Source organism: Mercenaria mercenaria, unplaced genomic scaffold, assembly GCF_021730395.1.
Source record: "Mercenaria mercenaria strain notata unplaced genomic scaffold, MADL_Memer_1 contig_1132, whole genome shotgun sequence".
In the NCBI taxonomy this organism is placed as follows: Eukaryota; Metazoa; Mollusca; class Bivalvia; order Venerida; family Veneridae; genus Mercenaria; species Mercenaria mercenaria.
Genome location: NW_026459109.1, coordinates 24,623 through 44,566, shown reverse-complemented (window position 1 = coordinate 44,566; position 19,944 = coordinate 24,623). Strand labels below are relative to the sequence as shown.

Here is a 19,944-nt window from a genome sequence, read left to right as displayed (position 1 = left end):
CAAAAAATCAATAATAAGTCTTGAAAGAAGTAAAAACTTACTAGTAAATAAGGGGAAAAAAAATTGTGTCCCAGTAGGGCTTGAACCTACGCACCCCTAAGAACTGCAGTAAAAGTAGGTTTATGGTAGGAATTGAATACTCTTCAAAAAGGAGGTTCTGTATTGGATTACACACTTAAATCGAGTAAACTACTGTAAGTGTACTTATATTAGCGCGGCTAAATTTTAGGGCAAATGCCTTAAATTGAGTACAGTCGAGACTGTTTTAAGAGACCGACTTTGGGAAGCAGCGAAAAAGGTCACATATGACAGGGAGTCTCTTAAAACAGTCTCACTTAACAGGATGACGCTGGTTTCATATATTTTTCCAATTAAAATATATGAATATCGGATACTTATATATTGGCCTCTTTTAAGATAGGAGTGGAAAATGATTAAATACTATTTCTTTAATTGCATATTGATAAAATATAAATTTCAAATAATTTGCATCATTCGTATGATGTTGATAAAACAAATTTAAGCTCATGATCTGGCAAGAAAATAAAGGGGAGCAGTAAAATATAAATGTTCCATTTGAACTACTTACACACTGAGGTTTATGACATTTATATTTTTGTGTACTAATTATTCATTGTCATTTATTCGATTACTGACTGCATCTTTAATCTGTGTTTACTACGTCGTTTCCTGTTAAATACCGCCATATTTTTGTTTCACCAGGAATAAAGTTAATTTATGCACCGACTCCGAATTCTTCAGCGACTTTATACGCTGGTTTTCCCTAATCGAACAATCCAAGTGCCTTAACACGTTGTTCTAATGTCAAAACAGTTCTTTTTTATGCTTTTCATCGGCCATTTTTTGTAAACAAATAAGTTCTCGTCTCAAACAACTTCACGCGAGATAAAGAACGGTAACTCTGTCGTGTAAAATCTTGCAAGGGGGCGTCTCAAAGTCGCTGAAAACGGTCTAAATATCGATTCGGGAGCCTGATTTCACAGTCGCTTGTCGCGTAAGGCAGGGGGTTGCTAAATTCAGACTCTTTTTATAGTAAATTGCGTCCGGAGCTTAAAATAGGGTCGCATATGACAGGGAGTCGCTAAATTCAGGGGTCGTTAAGGCAGTCTCGACTGTAGTTTGACTTTTTAGTGCATACTTGTATTTGCGCAGTATCACCGGCGCTAAAATAGCCAATTGGTGGCTGAATGCTCTTCGTAATGAAAACGACCAGGCATGCAAATAAACATGCATAGGTCTACAGTATGGCATAAAATCTACATTTGTTTAGATTAGTGTTAATCTGTATACTGTGAATTTGTACATGTATACAGTGCAGAATGGCGATTATTGTTTGTTTTCAAATTTACACCTGGTTTTCAAAGCAGTAAAATGTTATGTTGACACTTGTAACTATTCCGTAGGTGTTGTATACCATGTTTACGGACAAGAAGAAAAAAAGCAACTTAATTTACATAAGGAGTTATTTTTATACTAACATTCAAACAGGTTAAATTATACTATTTAAAGCTTTCTGCAGAATATTAGTTAGGAATACAGTTATTGTCATATTTACACAATAAATAGATATTCCACTGTTCTCTGTTTCATTGCAATTACAGTATTCAATACTACAAATATCACTTTTTTAAGGAAAGCCTATCATTTCAGTCTAATATCAGTGCTAGACATGAACTAGCGCATGCCTGATCCTGTGAATAGCACGAAAATTAGTACCATGGTTCGCACAGGTCCTTGAAAGTCCTTGAATTTGATCCTAAGTCCTTGAAAAGTCCTTGATTTTTTTTCTTCCAAAAATCCCCTGAAAAAGTACTTGAATTTTGAAAAAAAAGGTAGAAAAGTCCTTAAATTTTGCTAAAAATGGGGGTGCAATCGTATTGTAGGGGAAAAATACAAAAATAAATAATAAATAAGTCAAAACGAGCGAAAAAACGGTGTAAAATAAAAATACATGCACACCCACGGAGGGAACGCTAGTTGAACACCGTTTCGGTACGGAAGTTAGATACGGAATAGCGATTTTCACAACGTTAAAATATTATGCGCAAGGTCATTGTAGCGTGACTTATCAACAACAACAATGAGTGGCCCAAAAAATAAATGTAGTTTCGCCAATAAATGGCTTACACAGGATGATTATTCATCGTGGTTAAAGGAGTTTAAGTCAGACAAGCATAAGTGTATGTGATAAACTCATTGATGTCGGAACTATGGGAGAAAGTGCGTTGAAATCACACACGAAAACAAGAAGTAAAGTCCCTTGAGGACAAATTGAAAACTAGTCTTGAGAGCTTGAAAGACTTATAACAAACATGTACTAAGTATGTATACAGGCAAATATAGCTCATAAAAGGTAATCCCATTGAAGATCTCATAAAGGTTAAGATATGCTGTTGTAGCTTATGGAAAATAAAACTGTTCTGTAACTTTTCTTCTGTCATAATGCCTTATGAAGAGCCTAAATGGTTTTGTAATTTAAGATTTAAAGCGATTAAAATAGTCCTTGAAAATCCATAAAAAGTCCTTGAAAAGTCCTTGAATTTTTTTTGCCAAGTCCTGTATGAACCATGAGTACTCCGCTAATATTAAGACACTTACAGTATGTATCCTGTTTTTTTCAATGCATATCAGTACGCGTAGGTTTGATTTTAATTGCGTTTTTCGTAAATTTCAAAAAGTATATACGCAAATACGCATCTTATCTGGAGTTCTGATGCCATTTCACTCTGTCTCAGGCATTACTGAATGGATTTGATTCAAACTGTATGTCGTTGTTCCACCTTATCACCACATCATTTGAATTAAAGTCCAGAACTCTGGTACCAATATTTCATGAATTATTCCCACCCCCCACCTTTTACCTTGAATTTTAGGTTAAAGTCTCAATGCAATTCCTCTATATCTCTTATTTCAGATTTCAAGACTATCATAGCAGAATTCTTGTTGCGATGGCAACTAAATGGAGAAACATTATAATATTCTTCCCAGAAGACATTTTGAAATACTATCCCAGAAATGTTCCTTGGGTGACCTATACAAAAAACAAAACAAAAAAAATAAACACATAGGTCCAGGCTAATGTTCTTAGTTTAGTTATATGGAAAACTTTGGAAGATCTTGTCAGAAATTGCTTGTCCGGTTTTAAAGTAATTACACAGCAGTTTTGCATTAAAAAAATGTGGGGTAGGGCTGCGGGGGTAGGTTAGTTTTCCCAGTATTGATGTATAGAAAACTTTGAAAATCTTCAGCTTTGAAACATCTGGCTTGATTTGAAAATTATTTCAAAGCAATATTCCTTACGTTACCATTTCCCAAATTCCTTCAGATAATTCTTTTGCATTAAAAAACATGTCGGCTGGGGCAGGGGTAGGCTAGTTTTCCCAGTATTGATGTATAGAAAACTTTGAAAATCTTCAGCTTTGAAACATCTGGCTTGATTTGAAAATAATTTCAAGGCATTGTTCCTTGTATAGCTGTTTACCAAATTCCTTCAAATAATTCTGTTTCATTAAAGCTCATGACAGGAGGTGGTTAAAGTTTTTCAGCAAATTTTGTTTTTCTTTGTCACTATTGCGTATATCTTACTTGAACTTCACATTAACATTGTTCAGCATGCAAACAAGGTATGTGCAGAGGCTTCGCCCAGATAGGAACAAGATCACAGTTACTTGCCCTTGGTTGTCCACAATAAGGAAGTTGTAACAAGGTCTTAGGCCTGATTTAATGGAAAAATTCAGAAAGTATATTGTCAATATTTTTGTTATTTTGCAATCTACATGGCTGTAATTTTGATGGAGAATGACTGGTTGGCATAGAAATCTGGAAATTACTTGAATTAATTATTATAATTGCTGAAATAGCTTCAGTTTGAGTAAAAACTATACATGCTTGAAAAATGTGAAAATCCTACTTTCAGCATACATATTTCTGAAAATTTTCTAATTTTGCAGGTTTTCATGCATAAAATGCATTTGTATAAGTTCTATGTTTGAAACCGTTTGTGGAAAACAAAATGGTGTATTACAAATGCTGCCATGGATTTTTAGAAATTTGAGCTGCGGCCGAGGAAATCTGACCTAGAGTCGGATATTATATATGAGCCGCGCCATGACAAAACCAACATAGTGGGTTTGCGATCAGGATGGATCCAGACCAGCCTGCTCATCGGCGCAGTCTAGTCAGGATCCATGCTGTTCACTTTTAAAGCCTACTGCAGTTAGAGAAACCATTAGCGAACAGTATGGATCCTGACCAGACTGCGCGGATGTAACTATGTTGGTTTCCAATGGCACGGCTCATATATAATATTTCTATTCTTGTTTACATTAAATTGCTCTTTTGGATACTTGAATTTACACAGTACACACAGTCTGAATAGAGAAATATGTGTAATCATAATCTGTGCAAGAAAAATCAGTTTACGGACTTGAAATTGAACAGATCAGGCCTGAAATTGGCATATTTCAATAGATTTCGAAGGCAAACAGGCAGATTTTCACACACTAGACTTGAATATTGGTTTCCTTAAATGCTACATTGAGCATAAATCATCATATTTGAGGTCCTGAATTGTATGTTTACTTATTTTGTTGGATTTCTTATATTTTCAGTACCCAAAACCCTGAAATGAGAGCGCTTGAACAATGTGAAATTTGTCGCATAGATGGGGATTGACCGCCTTTGTGTATATAAGTCTACAACTTCTCAGATTTGACTGAAGACAATTGTTTGGTGTTGTGAATAGGTAAATAATTCCTTTGTAAATATTTTTAGCTCACCTGTCACAAAGTGACAAGGTGAGCTTTTGTGATCGCGCAGTGTCTGTCGTCTGTGCGTAAACTTTTGCTTGTGACCACTCTAGAGGTAACATTTTTAATGGGATCTGCATGAAAGTTGGTCAGAGTGTTCACCTTGATGATATCTAGGTCAAGTTCGAAACTGGGTCACGTGCCATCAAAAACTAGGTCAGTAGGTCTAAAAATAGAAAAACCTTGTGACCTCTCTAGAGGCCATATTTTTCACAAGATCTTCATGAAAGTTGGTCTGAATGTTCACCTTGATGATATCTAGGTCAAGTTTGAAAATGGGTCGGGTGCCATCAAAAACTAGGTCAGTAGGTCTAAAAATAGAAAAACCTTGTGACCTCTCTAGAGGCCATATTTTTCACAAGATCTTCATGAAAGTTGGTCTGAATGTTCACCTTGATAATATCTAGGTCAAGTTCGAAACTGGATCGGGTGCCGTCAAAAACTAGGTCAGTAGGTCTAAAAATAGAAAATCCTTGTGACCTCTCTAGAGGCCATATTTTTCACAAGATCTTCATGAAAGTTGGTCTGAGTGTTCACCTTGATGATATCTAGGTCAAGTTTGAAACTGGGTCACGTGCCGTCAAAAAACTAGGTCAGTAGGTCAAATGATAGAAAATCCTTGTGACCTCTCTAGAGGCCATATTTTTCACAAGATCTTCATGAAAGTTGGTCGGAATGTTCACCTTGATGATATCTAGGTCAAGTTCGAAACTGGGTCACGTGCCATCAAAAACTAGGTCAGTAGGTCAAATAATAGAAAATCCTTGTGACCTCTCTGGAGGTCATATTTTTCATGGGATCTGCATTAAAATTGGTCAGAATGTTCATCTGGATGATATCTAGGTCAAGTTCGAAACTGGGTCACGTCCAGTCCAAAACTAGGTCAGTAGGTCAAATAATAGAAAAACCTTGTGACCTCTGTAGAGGCCGTATTTTTCATTGGATCTGCATCAAAATTGATCAGAATGTTCATCTTGATGATATCTAGGTCAAGTTTGGAACCAAGTCAACTGCAGTCAAAAACTAGGTCAGTAGGTCAAATAATAGAAAATCCTTGTGACCTCTCAGGGGTGTAAAATTCTTTTTCACACCACTCGCCCTGCAGGACTAGTAGCTAGTAAAATCTACTCGCCCTCAGTGGACAGTCACTCGCCCTAATATTTTAATACTGTCATGTTTTATGGAAGGAGTATTATATACAACAAGAAAATTTCAAACATAACACATAGCTCGTACACTACGTTTCCTTTTTATTATTCATTTTTGTTACTCTTAAATTTCCTTTTCAAACCAGACATTTTTCTTTCACTAATTTTGTCATCTCCACCATCAAGTTGCTCTCCATAATAACTGCATCGATAGTAAAAATAATCACAGTCTAACCCCTACCGTAGTTTCCCAAAGTGTCAGGAAAGTATTAAACATCAGTTATTTTCATTTTCTCAAGACTTATTTCCCGAAAAATAATTATTTTGAAAAGTGTCCTAAAAATATGGACACAATAATCATCATACACCTACCCGTCTTGAAAGCGAAAATAAAGTTGACGATCATCGGTAATTATTCTGTCGATAAACTAAGTAACTGGCCTGTTTTCATCATCAATTAACATCCTCTCAAAGAGCTAAAAGAAGTGTGTCGGTATCATGACATCTGAAGTGGAGATCAAAGCGGTATTGTTGCACGAGATTGTCATGGCATTACGTCATATTACAGTTTTCGCGCCATGTGACCTATTTGTCCTTAAGGAATTTACATTATCGTTTGAGAAGAATATTTTATAAAAAAAAATACATGTAGATCTACAAAGATTCATTTAAAACTTATTTAAAAACGCAACAACATCATTTTGTTTTATTTTAAAACCACATTTCTATTTACGTTCACGAGGTCACGTACCCTATTCCGCCGCACTAACAGAAACCTTTTTACCAAAAAAATCGTTTTACTCAATGTATATAAATTACTGCAGCTTTTTCATTATTTAAGATTTTTTTTATTGTCTTTTGTTCTTTCTGGTCAAAAGTCCGAATTTTATGCCCATAGTATGTATCACTTATTTTCACTTAGAAAGAAATCAGTAATTAAGATCGCGCTGTTTGAAATTTAACAAATGATTATATGAAAATTCGACCGATTTCATACAAATTTGCTTACATTTCCGTCGATATTTTATTGAAATCTTAGTAGAATTAAAATTGTATTACTTCTCAAGCGATGTTGAAAAACTGAAGCGATAATGTTAAAAAATGAATGCACTACGCGCGTTTTTTGTGTACGTGTTGATAAACAAAGGTAACGGAGATGTAAATTTGACAGGTCGCACGTGCTCTCGGAATGGAAAATTACCGGCATGACATTTTGATATCTTTACCGTAACGATTCGCGGGTAAATTCCAGTCAATCAAAGGCGCAACTGAACTATCTCAAAGTTTGTTGAGGTTTTTCAAGATGTAATTTCTGAATTTCATTAAAGCTACGACGTAAAAACCACTCGCCCGATCGGTCGAGTATACAGCGAGATCCACTCGTCCTATCCAATTTTAACTCGCCAATGCGAGCGGGCGAGTGGAATTATACACCCCTGCCTCTCTAGAGGTCATATTTTTCATGGGATCTGCATGACAATTGGTCAGAATGTTCATCTTGATGATACTTAGGTCAAATTTGAAACTGGATCACGTCCAATCGAAAACTAGGTCAGAAGGTCAAATAATTGAAAACCTTGTGCCTCTGTAGAGGCCCTATTTTTTAGCCCACCATCATCAGATGGTGGGCTATTAAAATCACTCTGCGTCCGTGGTCCGACTGTCCGTCCGGCATTCCGTGCATTAACAATTTCTCGTTATCGCATCTCCTCAGAAACTACTGGGGGGATTTTGACCAAACTTTGTCAAAATGATGTATTGGTACCCTAGTTGTTTCCCCTTGAAAATCAGACTGGTTCAACAATTTATGATTGAGTTATGGCCCTTGGTTTATTTCTATAATTTACATAGATTTATCAGGGGAAAAACTTTAAAAACCTTCTTGTCCCAAACCACAGAGCCTAGGGCTTTGATATTTGGTATGAAGCATCATCTAGTGGTCCTCTACCAAGAGGATTCAAATTATTTCTCTGGGGTCAAATATGGCCCGGCCCAGGTGGTCACATGGTTTATATAGACTTATATGGGGAAAAACTTTGAAAAACCTCTTGTCCAAAACCACAGGGCATAGGGCTTTGATATTTTGTATGTGACATCATCTAGTGGTCTTCAACTAAGATTATTCAAACTATACCCCTAGGGTCATATATGGTTTACAGCCCACCCGCTTAGCTCAATAGGTAAGAGCGTTGGTCTACGGATCTCGGGGTCGCGAGTTCGATCCTCGGGCGGGGCGTATGTTCTCCGTGACTATTTGATAAACGACATTTTGTCTGATATCATTAGTCCTCCACCTCTGATTCATGTGGGGAAGTTGGCAGTTACTTGCGGAGAACAGGTTTGTACTGGTACAGAATCCAGGAACACTGGTTAGGTTAACTGCCCGCCGTTACATGACTGAAATACTGTTGAAAAACGGCTTTAAACCCAAATCAAACAAACAAACAAACATATGGTTTACATAGACTTATATAGGGAAAAACTTTGAAAATCTTCTTGTCCAAACCACAAAGCCTAGGGCTTTGATATTTGTAATGTAGCATCACCTAGTGGTTCTCTACCAAGTTTGTTCAAATTATCTCTCTAGGGTCAAATATGGCCTAGGCCCAGGGGTCACATGGTTCATATAGACTTATATAGGGAAAAGCTTTTAAAATCTTCTTGTCAATAACTACTATATTCAAACTTGGACCACATGTATATTTTTGAGTGGCAAGATGAACCTTGACATGAGTTGACCTTGATTTTGACCTAGTGACCTACTTTCACATTTATGTAGCTATAGAAATTTGGACCACATGCATTGTTTTGTGCACCGGAAAAAACTTTGACCTTGATTTTGACCTAGTGACCTACTTTAACATTTTTGAAGGTACAGGCGTCAAATTTGGACCATATGCATAGTTGCGTGTTTCAAAATGAAATTTGACATTGATTTTGACCTAGTGACCTACTTTCACATTTCTCAAGCTACAGCCTTCAAATTTTGACCACATGCATAGTTTTGTGTATCGAAAAAACTTTGACATTGACCTAGTGACCTACTTTCACATTTTTGAAGGTACAGGCTTCAAATTTGGACCACATGCATAGTTTTGTGTTCCGAAATGAAATTTGACCTTGATTTTGACCCAGTGACCTACTTTCACATTTCTCAAGCTACAGCTTTCAAATTTGGACCACATGCATGATTTTATGTACCGAAGCAGACTGACCTTTACATTGACCTAGTGACCTACTTTCACATTTTTGAAGGTACAAGCTTCAAATTTGCACCACATGCGTAATTCTGTATTCTGAAATAAAATTTGACCTTGATTTTGACCTAGGGACCTACTTTCACATTTCTCAAGCTACAGTCTTCAAATTTGGACCACTTGCATAGTTTTGTGTACCGAAACAAAGTTTGACCTTAAGATTGACCTAGTGACCTACTTTCACATTTCTGTAGCTATAGGCTTCAAATTTTAGACCACATGCATAGGATTGTGTACCAAAACAAACTTTGACCTTGACATTGACCTAGTGACCTACTTTCACATTTTTGAAGGTACAGGCTTCAATTTTGGACCACATGCATAGAATTATGTTCTGAAGTGAGATTTGACCTTGATTTTGACCTAGTGACATACTTACACTTTTCTCAAGCTACAGCCTTCAGATTTAGACCACTTGCATAGTTTTGTGTACCAAATTAAACTTTTACCTTAAGCTTGACCTAGTGACCTACTTTCGAATTTCTCTAGCTACAGCCTTCAAACTTGACGCACATGCATAGTTTTGTGTACAAAGAACTTTGTCATTGAAATTGATCTAGTGACCTACTTTCACATTTCTCAAGCTACAGCTTTTGAATTTGGACCACATGCACAGTGCTGTGTACGGAAATGAAATTTGACCTTGAGCTAGTCAATAAGTCTTGAAATTTGGAACACTCAAAAATGGCACATTGGTGGGCGCCAAGATCACTCTGTGATCTCTTGTCATTGGATCTGCATGAAAATTGATCAGAATGTTCATCTTGATGATATCTAGGTCAAGTTTGAAACTGGGTCAACTGCATCAAAAACTAGGTCAGCAGGTCAAATAATAGAAAATCCTTGTGACCTCTCTGGAGGTCATATTTTTCATGGGATCTTCATGAAAATTGGTCAGAATGTGTATCTTGATGATATCTAGGTCAAGTTCGAAACTGGGTCACGTCCTGTCCAAAACTAGGTCAGATAATAGAAAAACCTTGTAACCTCTGTAGAGGCAGTATTTTTCATTGGATCTGCATGAAAATTGATCAGAATGTTCAGCTTGATGATATCTAGGTCAGGTTTGAAACTGGGTCAACTGCAGTCAAAAACAAGGTCAGTAGGTCAAGTAATGGAAAATCCTTGTGACCTCTCTAGAGGTTATATTTTTCATGGGATCTGTATGGAAGTTGGTCTGAATGTTCATCTTGATGATATCTAGGTCAAGTTTGAAACTGGGTCAACTGCGCTCAAAAGCTAGGTCAGTAGGTCAAATAATTGAAAAACCTTGTGACCTCTGTAGAGGCCATATTTTTCATGGGATCTGCATGAAAATTGAAAATTGGTCAGAATGTTCATCATGATGATATGTAGGTCAAGTTTGAAACTGGGTCATGTGTGGTCAAAAACTAGGTCAGTAGGTCAAATAATAGAAAAATCTTGTGACCTCTGTAGAGGCCATAGTTTTCATGGGATCTTTATGAAAGTTGGTCTGAATGTTCATCTTGGTGATATCTAGTTCAAGTTTGAAACCGGGTCAACTGCAGTCAAAAACTAGATCACTAGGTTTCAACATAGAAAGACGTTTTGACCTCTCTAGAGGCCATATTTTTCGATGGATCTTCATGAAAATTGGTCAGAATATTTATCTTGTTTGACCTTCTTGTCCTTAAGTGTAATGATAACAGTTGAGCGATATAGGGCCATTCTGGCCCTCTTGTTAATAAAAATCAGGTACTTTCCATGATACTGTAAAATTTAATAAACTTTGTTTAAATTGCAACGGCAATTGAAAGAAAGGTAGAAATTAGAATTGTAGTGGAATAACATTATTTCAGCCAGTTTCACCATAATGACTACATTCTGAAGCATGTGTGGTAGTGAGATTACATTAGTAATCTGTTACTTTGAAACTGGACAGGATTTTGTTCCTAATAATTGGTACAGTAAGCTGTATTCCAAGTGAGAATTATTAGGTCAGATTGCAGCCAATATTTAGCTACAATCTGACCTAATAATTCTCACTTGGAATGCAGCTTACTGTACTAAATTTTACCTGAAAACAGTTAACATTGCTTCAGATCTGGAAGTCAGTAAAGCAATTTGAACAGACATTGTAATTGATACTTCTGTTAATCAAAGTGTTTGTTATGACACATTTTACATACTAAGACTTGATTTTTAGGTTTTATATTACATTATGACAGTTTCAGTATGGGGAAAGGTGATTGTGATGTAAATGTTCATAGAAAAGTTGCTTAGAGGGACACTTTTCTACATTTCACACTTTCTTTGCAGTCAGATTGCTTTGAAATATATTTTGCACATACATGCAATCATTTAAACTGAATAAGTTTGAATCTGAGATATTATGACTAGCTTGAGTTATATTTCAGATGTGGTTTGGCCGCAGGCTTTCCACTCACACAGAAGATACTGGCTGGATCACGAGAAGGGTCACTTCAATTGATATTAGTCATCGGAAAAATTAGGAGAACCAGTTGTAGATTCTCAAGTTGAAATTTTTCAAGGTATTTGCAGAAATTTAGCCAGTTTGGCCATACCAAATTGATTAATAGTTCTTCGGAAAATTTTCAAAAAAAAATAGGAGCGAGCGAGCGAAATTTTTATTTTATTTTTTTTTTCTCAATTTTGATTTTTTCAGAGGCGGGTAGATTTAACATGGAGCGAGCGGGCTTTTTTTATTTTTTTTTCACAGCTTGGACCCTTGAGGAGGCGGTTATGATTATACATGAAGTTAACATTTCTTTAGAAATAACACATAAAACAAACATTTACAGTGTGGGTAACACAGTATATAGCTTTTCTATATGTTTTAAAGACTACATGAATGATTTTGCAAATAAATTCTTGCCAAAACTCACTGAATCACTTTTTTTTGTAATTATAATTACTAAGGGATCAGTGTCTTATTTTCAATTTTGATTTTTCTACATTAATCTGAAGGCGTGCCTATTTAACGGCACAAAATGAAGAATATTTATGACAAAACAGGCACAATCGGGAATAACATTTCTTCTGAAACACAGATGGCTTTGACACATGAACATCTTTGTGCCCCTAGTGGAACTCCAACCCATAGAGGTTTGGGGAAGTAATAAACCACTTGACCAGTGAGACCAAACAGAGTTGGGCATACAGATGCTTCGACATTGTTCGAATCCCTTTGGAATAATTTCTTAAAAGATCAGGCTAGCTTAAGTTTTGGTGGTAGAGATTCATCTCAGGCAAAAATGATAAGATGGACAAAGAATGATCCCAATATGGCCACCCTTAAAAGTGTTGTTTGTTGTGCTTTGACTGAACTAGAAATTTAGAGTTGGGGAGGTCTGTTTTCTTTTTTTTTCAGTTTCTCTCGTTCAGTCAATTCACAGCCAATTATTATAAAAACAGGCAAAATTGGGGATACAAAAGGACAGATTTTGTTAGAAATTATTTTCATATCCACATTACTTATCTGAAAAGCTAAACAATTTTTAAATTGACTAAATGCGTTTTGACAGAATATCTGACTGCTGTACTAATTAAAGAAGTTACGTTCAAAACGATTTGGCCGAGGGCGAGACAATGTGATAGGTCGGTCAGGATCTGTGAACAAATATTTTTTTAAGATAGTAGTCGGCCTCAGCTTTCGGCTCTAGATCTTACATGCTGAACTAAACAACTGACAACAAATGGTTTGAAAACTTTATATCTGAACAATATTTCCAAATATTTTTAACTGCATCCCCCTTGCACGTCTTACAATCAGGCTTCGTTCTTTAGAATGCGCCTACTTCATTACCTACCGGCACATCGAAGGCCATGTGTGGCACTAGCACAGACATTCCAGATTTAAAATAAATTATGAATAACACCATAATTCCTGACTTTTTGAGTTTTGGTCATCAGATTACATGTATTACGGACGCATGAAATCCGATCAATATCACTTTGACGCATTAAAACAGGGATAAAACCTGTTTTCCCGATATTATTCCGGGCCGCGTAATCGGAAAAAAAATAATTTTTTCGGAGATTTTTATGTACGTGCGGGCGGGTGATTTTTATTTTTTTTTCTCGGGAATGAAATTATTGATGCGGTAGTTCCGACGAACGACATATCAATTTGGTATGGCCTTTGGAACATTCAGCAGGCAGTGATGTACATTAAATTCATTTTTTGTATAGATCGGGGCTGTTTTTTGCCAGAAAGCTCCGCTGTGATACGCAGTTTGAGAACTTGTTTAGTGTAAATGGTTATAATGGCTGTCTGGTTTTGTGTAAATTTCCCCTTAACACCAGGGATTTCTTTATTATCACTAAGTCAGTGTAAATGGACATTATGGCTGTCTGGTTTTGTGTAAATTTCCTCCTAACAGCAGGGATTTCTTTATTATCACTAAGTCTTTCATCACTTGTTTCACTTAGTCATAATGGCTGTCTGGTTTTGTGTAATTTCACCTTATCACCAGGGATTTCTTTATTATCACTAAGTCTTTCATCACTTGTTTCACTTAGTCATAATGGCTGTCTGGTTTTGTGTAATTTCACCTTAACAGCAGGGATTTCTTTATTATCACTAAGTCTTTCATCACTTGTTTCACTTAGCCATAATGTCTGTCTGGTTTTGTGTAATTTCCCCTTAACACCAGGGATTTCTTTATTATCACTAAGTCTTTCATCACTTGTTTCACTTAGTTATAATGTCTGTCTGGTTTTGTGTAATTTCCCCTTAACAGCAGGGATTTCTTTATTATCACTAAGTCTTTCATCACTTGTTTCACTTGGTCATAATGTCTGTCTGGTTTTGTGTAATTTCACCTTAACAGCAGGGATTTCTTTATTATCACTAAGTCTTTCATCACTTGTTTCACTTGGTCATAATGGCTGTCTGGTTTTGTGTAATTTCACCTTAACAGCAGGGATTTCTTTATTATCACTAAGTCTTTCATCACTTGGTCATAATGTATGTCTGGTTTTGTGTAATTTCACCTTAACAGCAGGGATTTCTTTACTATCACTAAGTCTTTCATCACTTGTTTCACTTGGTCATAATGGCTGTCTGGTTTTGTGTAATTTCACCTTAACACCAGGGATTTCTTTATTATCACTAAGTCTTTCATCACTTGTTTCACTTGGTCATAATGGCTGTCTGGTTTTGTGTAATTTCACCTTAACAGCAGGGATTTCTTTATTATCACTAAGTCTTTCATCACTTGTTTAACTTAGTCATAATGGCTGTCTGGTTTTGTGCAATTTCACCTTAACACCAGGGATTTCTTTATTATCACTAAGTCTTTCATCACTTGTTTCACTTAGTCCAGCTCTGCTATCAGTCACAGACAGAACAAAATTGAAAACTCTGAAAGCAACTTTTTGAACATTCAATGTTTTAACACAACATCACATCACACAATGGAAACAGTTGCTACAATGCACAATTCTGATATAACACTGAGATATGTCTTAATATATTCTTTGCATTAAAAAGGAATTATCTTTTATGTACATCATGTGAGGAAATATTCTTCTTTTGTAGAGAAATATATGAGGTAGGGCTCTGCAGTTTTCCATAAACGCAACAAGAAGTTTACATTTGTTGCACAGATTTGTGTCTCACATGTTTGGAGTTGAAGGAATAGTTACAGGAAAAGGGTACAGAATATGTAAGAATATGGTATGTCCCAGCTGAAAAAAAAAATGTAAATGAATCAATACTATAGGTTTGACTGTACAAAGTATACAGAGAGTTATTCTTGTCTCTCTGGCACCGGCTTTCATGTCCAGTTTAAATGCTGAAAGTTTCCTGAACTTCTACTTCGTCTGTGTTATTACTTGATGGCTTAATTCACTGAAAATAGTAATTCCTCATAACACATACATCATATGAAACTAAGACCATAAATTTCATACCAGTCTTTCCTCAGTCAGCCCTCAGTTAAATAAATTTTCGGGTTGAAGTTTTGATAATTGTTTTTCACATGAATAATGCTTTGAAGTGCCGTGTGATTGATCCTGTTTTATGAATTATATGGATAACCAAACATCTACATGTACATGTAGCTTTTAAGATTAACAAGAGGTAAATAGTGTCTGATTCATGTCCGATCCATAACTGCCCTTCTTCTAGGTATTTTTAAATTGATTGGCAAAATTTTTTTGACCGTAATGGGGCAATGAGTCATGTGCAAGACTCAGACCTCAAGTACCAAGGACAAGGTCACACTTAGAGGTTCAGTGTTCTCATTGCATGTTTCTAGTCCAGTCATCCATAAGGGATTTTCAAATTTAAATGTTCCCTTTAATAAGTTGATGTGTCACTCTGTAGACCAACATCCCTAGCTCAAAGGTCAATGTCACAGATAGAGGTCAAAGGTTAACTTGGTCCTTTTCTTGTCCAGTCCATAGCTCTGCCATTTATAAAAGAATTTTAAAGTTATTTGGCACAAATTTTCCCTATCATGTCGTTGATATATCATATGCAAGATCCAGACCTCTAGCTCCAAGGTCAAGTTCACATATAGAGGTCAAAGGTTAACATGGTCTTGCTTCTTGTCCTGTCCATTGCTCTGCCATTTGTCAAGGAATTTTAAAATCACTTAGCACAAATATTCCTCATTAAGAGGCAATGTGTCATGTGCAAGACCAGACCCCTGTTTCAACGGTCAAGGTCACAGTTAGATGTTAACTTGACTTAAACAGTCACAAAAACAAATTATTTTGTTGCATGAAGAAGACTCGGACATTTAATGCAAGGTCAATATCACCTATTTGGATTTTTGGTAATTTTTGTCTGCTCTGTAACTTTTTGATGCAGTGGTGTTGGTATAAATATTCACCATTACAAGACATGGTGTCATATACAAATTCGAGGTCACAGGCACCCCAGTTAATTTCTTTTTTTCTGTTTGTACAAGAAAATACTTCCCTTTTTATGATAAAGTACAACACCTATGTATTTATATCAGTTTTCCCAGTAATTTAAAAATGAAAGTAAGATAATTTGTATTGATAGACTGTTTAGTACAATATAAACGCCATGTATTTCACTTGTTTATTAATTACCTCCCTTTAATATGACAAAAAATTTCCTTTTATTTTAATTAATTCCCTTCACTTGTTTATTAATACCTCCCTTTAATATGACAAAATATTTCATTTTATTTTAATAAATTTCTTTTCTTATTTAAAGATGAAAATACAGTAAACCAATACAGTGCATATCGAGGGGTGAATGCGACACAGTGCTAAGTGACATTTTTTGAAAAAATCACTTTTTTTCATATATCAAGTGTTTATGACCTTGCCCATGTCCTGTAAAAATATCAAGATTATAGCAAGTCATTAAATGAATTTATAACAAAATGGTCAAAAAGTGCTAAGTGAAAATGATATACCATTTGAATGCGACACAGTGCTAAGTGACTTACGTCACTTGGCGCTTTTTCGCACCGAACTATATCAAGTTTGCACTCAGTATATGTACCAAGTGACAAATATTTTTCAATAATTGTGCCATTTAGTTGCTTTTTCTTTAAGTATGATATCATTATCAGTATCTGGTATAAAGGATTATTATTTTTTTTGACAAACAGTTGATTTTTATTCTCCTTTTTTTTCACTTGGTACTTTTCACAGTAAACATGTGGCTGTTAACCAAGTATTGTTTACTGTGAAAAAGTGCTAAGTGACAGAATGCATTTAAAGTTCTTCAGATGAAATTGTCTGATTTTTTGTTTTATTTCAAACATTTTGTCTCAAGATTTTTGATCTAAATGAGGACAGGGAAAAGTATACATTAGTGAAATATACTTATTTGAACTCAAAAAGTATTTATATATGTACAACTGCACTAGTTCTGACTAACGTGTTGTAAATCTTGCCTCTTGGGTCAGGTGTACAAATGGAACTACCCCTGATCCAAGCAGTATACTCTGTTGCAACAGCTAAGGGAGAATCTGATCCCACGATGCCTGCCAAATACAATGACCTTATTCTTATTTCAGCAGCATGTCATGTGTTTTATGTGCTGCTACCACACAACACAGAAAGTACTTAACTACATAGTAATATATGAATACTAAGAACAATCGTGTAATTTAGCACACAACTAATATGCGGAAACTGACAAATCATCATATTTTATTTTCCTTTTGTTAATTAATTATTTATATTATATACAAATGAGTTCTGCAATAAACTCTACAAAAGTACCATTATTCATAAAATACGGGTGTATTTCAGTTATGATAATTTCCTGCACGGTTATCGTTTTGAGTGGACGTATTTTATTTTACTTTCATATGTTAATTATTTATGATATGTATGATTGAATTATAAAAAAAACCTTCCGAAATACCTCTAATTAAAAAGATACAGGTGTATTCCAGTTATGGAAAGTGTATTCCGGTTTTTAGGTGGATTCCGGTTTAACTCATGTGTGACCGATCGGCAAGTTCCTGTACGAAATTTTACAACTGTAAAAGACCTGTATTTTTGTTCAAAATAACAGTCGTGCTTATTCCAAATTTACACCTGTAGATTTTATATAACAACGTTGATTTTACAGCTGTAGATTTCAATTTACAGCTGTCAAACGACTGTAAAACAGTTCGAAATATGAGCTACACCTGTAAAAAAAGTTACAGCTGTAAAAATGAAAAATGTTACTGTAGAAATATTATAGGTGTTGAAAAAGAGAGCATTATTTTAAGGGACGAAAGTAGAGGTGCAAAACGTTTTAGGATGAATTGCAATTCTCTAGATAAGGTAGCAATTACTATGAAAATGGCAAAATAAATGATCTAGTACGTAAAGTGTATGTGGTATGATTACAGTATAGCAACTGCAAAATTCAAGAGTAGGATACAAAGTAGAACATATGCAGATCTTGTTTATATAATCTTGTAATTATTTCATTTAAACTTATCGGCTTCAAGTATAGAGTAAATTGTTACTGTATGTACTTATACATGTCCTTTTACAACTACAATAGACAATTAAACATCTGTACTTACTCTATACCGTTTTAAATTCCAAAATTTTACAAGATGTGATGTCTGTGTGAATTTCAGTTATATCCCGCCAAAATGCATTAAAGATGGCTGACAATACTCATGTTTCCCTCCAAAAATGTTACAGCTGTAATTTTGAGACATGACCATTTTACAGCTGTAACTTTCAACAGTAAATTTTTTACAGCTGTAAATTGAGACCTTCATATTTTACACCTGAAAATTTCAACTGTATTTCTGATCATTTTTCCACTTACAGGTCTTTTACAGTTGTAATTTCAAAATACAGGTCTTTTACAGACGTTTTACAGCTGTAAAACAGGTCCTTTTTTCGTACAGGTTATGACTGTTTGTACAGTTCTTGTTTAATGTGAATCACAGTATACAGTTGTACTGTAGCATTTTCATAGTATATGATTGAATCACAAGAATATACGAATAAGTTCATCTTGGCCTGGAATTTAGATTGATTGCTCATCTTTTTGTCATTTCACAGTTAACTTAAACCTTGTCAGGTGTCTTTTGAAATTTCTTAACCACATTTTCTATGTCTCCAGTAACAGTGAATAGTGAATAAATGCATATATCAGAGCTTCTGGTGATTACTGCTCTGGATAAGAAAAACATAGGTTTTTTAGGAAAATCTATGTACTTTTTAAGTATTCATAAATTTACTCATATATTGTTATGAGTTTTTAGATTACAAACAGTACAGTATAATGCAACTTTTACATCAGTAAGTGTTCAATGACATTTAACACAGCCATTACAGTAACTGCTATAATGATGAAACTGAAATGACTGTATGACCATGGCTTTCAGAAAATTATTAGGAACACATGTATCTTATCTTATTGTTGGTTAACTGCTGTGTATAATTATAGTGATATCTGGAGAATTTCATAGAATATGGAATGAAATCTTTGGAATCAAAGTTTAATGATCTTGAAAAGGTTCAGTGTCACCTAAAGTGACTGTTGATTAATGCAAGCATGCCACAGAGAATTTGATTGACAATTCCACACTGAAAATAAAGCCATATCTCTGGAAACTGTTTCATATTTGTAACCAAATAAAAACTCAAAATCATTAATATATCTTGAAGAAACATCTAAACTTAATATTAAAGTGGAATCTATGTTACACAATGACAGTCTGATTTGTAGTGTATGTTATTAGTATGCATGTCCTGCACTGCACAGAAATGGCAATGTGGAGTAGATTGACATTAACTCCTTATGTGTAAGTCACACTACACCATATAGCGTTAACGGACGCCAAATGTATATGAAAATTGTGACAGAAAGTTATTCGGTGACGAAAGGCATTCCCCACTGCTGCTCGATGCTCTTGCAATCTGTGTATTGGGCGCATAAAACACACAATGACCACAAGATTTACGCATATATACAGGACGAACAATGTTCAATTAACGGATATCACCGTACTAATAACAGACTTGTACCGTGTAAAACAAAAGCGCAACACATGAGAAACTGACAAAACGTTCTTGTCAGTTACCGTCCGTTGAACATAGGTTACATCCGTTGCATCATTCGGTAGTAGTCCAGCCATGAATCAGGTCCACCGGACAAGAACGAATGTGAACCTGACAAGAACGGATGCGAACCGGTCAAGATCAGAATATGGAACGCACGAGTAATGAACAAAACACATATCAGCGCATTGCTACCGTACATCTAACGGACAA

At 35.3% G+C, this 19,944-nt stretch overlaps 1 long non-coding RNA gene across 4 annotated transcripts in view; it reads left to right on the top strand.

Annotated features, from left to right (window-relative positions):
• The window catches only part of LOC123543853 (uncharacterized), a 36,377-nt gene extending 21,464 nt beyond the window's left edge, over positions 1–14,913 (top strand). For 2 of the 4 annotated variants that reach the window (XR_008368801.1, XR_008368803.1), the window contains exons 9-10: positions 4,632–4,765; positions 14,759–14,913. This is a non-coding gene — a long non-coding RNA (uncharacterized LOC123543853). Of the gene's footprint in view, positions 1–4,631; positions 4,766–11,612; positions 11,763–14,758 lie in introns of those variants that run through there. The other 2 variants (XR_008368804.1, XR_008368802.1) reach the window with 2 other exon arrangements.
• The last annotated feature ends 5,031 nt before the right edge of the window (positions 14,914–19,944 follow it).